This window comes from Lontra canadensis, unplaced genomic scaffold (assembly GCF_010015895.1).
Source record: "Lontra canadensis isolate GAN:19392208 unplaced genomic scaffold, GSC_riverotter_1.0 scaffold81, whole genome shotgun sequence".
NCBI lineage: Eukaryota > Metazoa > Chordata > Mammalia > Carnivora > Mustelidae > Lontra > Lontra canadensis.
The window spans coordinates 6,254,393-6,257,654 of NW_022631075.1; the positions used below are offsets into that span (position 1 = coordinate 6,254,393).

Here is a 3,262-nt window from a genome sequence, read left to right on the forward strand (position 1 = left end):
AGTCAATACTATGATCTTTGACTATTTAAAGTGTTGGTCTTTATGGAATCTTTTCTGCCAACGATTGCTAATCATTAAGGTTAGAACACAATATTCTCATAATAGAATAATATTCATATATCCAGCTCATTGTATACTTCTTTGTATTAGTTTATCTATGTAATGATAAACTACACATAAAGTCCATCTGTGTTCATAATGTATGTTTTGTCTGGGATGTTTAAGCATCTAAAGGTGATTCCAAAGTTGCCAATGTGTGTATATGTTTGTTTTTAATCTTCAGCCCCTGATACAGTAAGATAAGTGATATAATCATTTATTTTTGCTGCAAATGTCTAGCTTATTGATTCTTTGGCATTAGTCAGAGAGTGATTAGAAAATAGTTCTTATGCACTTTCAGTAAAAATCTAAACTAACAGAAGTTAAAAAGAAGGAAACATCATAATTTCTCTTAAAAAACTCATGATATCTGGGTATAGTGACAACTTTCTTTTCTTAAATTATTTGCACTCTAATTTCACTCAATCTCCCGCCTTTATTTGTAAAATTTTCAGACCAAAAACTATCTAATCAGCAGCATTTATATTCTTCAAGCTAGTTTCTGGAGCTGCAACAAGTGGATGTTAATGCAGAGAACTGAATGAAAATAAAAAGAATGAGCATGATTTCTTTCTCTTCCTTTCTTTTGATATCATGTAAAATTCTGTTGAAGTGACTATGAAATTTTTCAATACTTTGTTTTAATGTCATGGAATTTCTTTTCCATGTATATAGAACATATATGGGCTAAGTAATATTGAAAGTTCACTTAACCATTTGTCAAATACCAGAGTGATAATTTGTAAATGACAAGCATTTTTAAAAATTAATTAATTTATTTGACAGAGAGAGACACAGCGAGAGAAGGAACACAAGCATGGGAAAAGCAGAGGGAGAGGGAGAAGCAGGCTTCCCACCGACCAGGGAGCCTGATGTGGGGCTCGATCCCAGGACCCTGGGATCATGACCAGAGCTGAAGGCAGAGGCTTAATGCCTAAGCCACCCAGGTGTCCCAATGATATGCATTTTTATGCATCAAAATAACTCATAACAAAATGCTGAAGCCACTTTAAGTAGGTAGAGAATGCCACCTAAAGCATACATTTAAAGGAAGGAATTGACAATGGTCAATAATTGTGGTGCTAGGTACTTTCTCATATACATAATACTGAAAAGAATAGGCACTATTACAATTACTATTTTAGAGTAGCTTGGAAAGGCCAATGTACACATTCAATGCCACAAAGTCAGTAAGTGGAGAAGCCTGGTTTTAGACAGTATATGATATCAGAGTCAGTGTTTATTTCATGGACCTTTGAAAGTTTTCTTTTTCATTTGTTTTCAGAATTTCTGTTTTTAGAAAAAGACTAGTCCAAACTTTAAATGTATTTGGTTTAAATTAGCATTAAACAAGCTCATATTTAATAGATGGTCAAAATTTTTTTTAAATATTTGCTAAAATGTAAGGTATTTTAGCACTACCTAGCTTAGAAACTATAAAATTTAATGATCACTTCCAGTGTAATACTTGTGTATTGTCTATTTTTCTTTGGTAAAAGTCAGTATTTTATAATGGTTTAGAGTATGTTTTTTTGAGTCGTCCTCCTAGAGGTAAAATTTTGGTTCTGTCACCTACTAACTCTGTAACCTCTGTGTTCAATTTTCTCAACTGTGAAATATTAATAATTGTTGAACTTATTGTTGATTTCTTATTTTCTTTTGAGTAGGCCAAACCCTTTGGAATAATGAAAAGAATAAGAAATTAATCTAAGCAACAGGCAATTTAAGCAATTCATTATAAAAGCATGAGGAGAGTGAGCATCTTCCATTTCTCAGTCATTAGTTTCATTCTTAGAGCTTCATTGGTGAGACAATGGGATTATATAACCATCAGACTTTATTTATAATTTTTATATAGGTCCCAATGTGGGGCTTGAATTCAATGACCTTGAGATCAAGACTTGAACTGAGATCAAGAGTCAGATGCATTACTGATTGAGTTGCCCAGGTGCCCCAACCATCAGACTTTAAAAAATTTACTAGTTCGGGGTGCCTGGGTGGCTCAGTGGGTTAAGCCTCTGCCTTTGGCTCAGCTCCTGATCTCAGGGTCCTGGAATTGAGGCCTGCACCAGGCTCTCTGCTCAGCATAGGAGTTAACAAGTCTGCAAGTTTCCAGTGTGGTATAGGAAAAGGCCTGCATCGGCCTCTCTCTATGCCTGCCTCTCTGCTTACTTGTGATCTCTCTGTCTGTCAAATAAATAAATGAAATCTAAAAAACAAACAAACAAACAAAAAAACACTCCTGTTTGTGCTCACTTCAGAAGCACATATCCTAAAGATGGAATGACACATAGAAGATTAGCATGGCTCCTGTGCAAGGATGACATGCAAATTCATGAAACATGTACTTTTGGAGAAATAAGTCAGTCAGAGGAAGATAAATGCCATATGATTTCACACATATGCAGAATTTAAGAAACACAACAAATAAGTGGAAACAATGAGAAAGAGAGAGAGAAACCAAGAAACAGAATCTTAACTATAGATAACAAACTTACGGTTAACAGAGGGGAGGTGGGTGGAGGGATGGGTGAATTAGATGATGGGGATTCAGGAATGCAGTTGTTGTGATGAGCACCAGGTGTTGAATTACACTGTATATTAACTAACTGGAATTAAAAACTTAAAAACATACACTGGTTTGACCAGAGTTGTGATTGGGAGGAGTTAACAAGTCTGCAGGTTTCTAAGTGTGGTATGGGAAAAACAATGAATGAATTAGGAAGTAACTCTTATCTTTTAAGGTAAGTTTTGATAAAGAGTAGCTTTGACCTAGACAAAGAAGGAAAACATATATTAAGAGGAATATAATATATAAAAGTCTACAGAAATAGGAGGACATGGGGAGATGGAGAGGAGAAGGGAGTTGAGGGAAATTGGGAGGGGAGGTGAACCATGAGAGACTATGGACTCTGAAAAACAGCCTGAGGGTTTTGAAGGGGCGGGGGGTGGGAGGTTGGGGGAGCCAGGTGGTGGGTATTAAGGAGGGCCCATATTGCAAGGAGCACTGGGTGTGGTGCAAAAACAATGAATAATGTTATGCTGAAAAGAAATAAAAAGTCTACAGAAATGAACAATCACAATATAAGTTTTGAAGAAATACAAGTAAATATAGGTGGATGGGTGTAAGTAAATATGAATGGATGGTGCACAAATTATATGT

At 35.5% G+C, this 3,262-nt stretch overlaps 1 non-coding gene across 1 annotated transcript; it reads left to right on the top strand.

The window, feature by feature from the left end:
• The first annotated feature begins 2,347 nt into the window (after positions 1-2,347).
• On the top strand, positions 2,348-2,451 carry LOC116882162. Its single transcript, XR_004385561.1, has one exon. It is a non-coding gene; the product is annotated as a U6 spliceosomal RNA (small nuclear RNA).
• Positions 2,452-3,262: the final 811 nt, after the last annotated feature.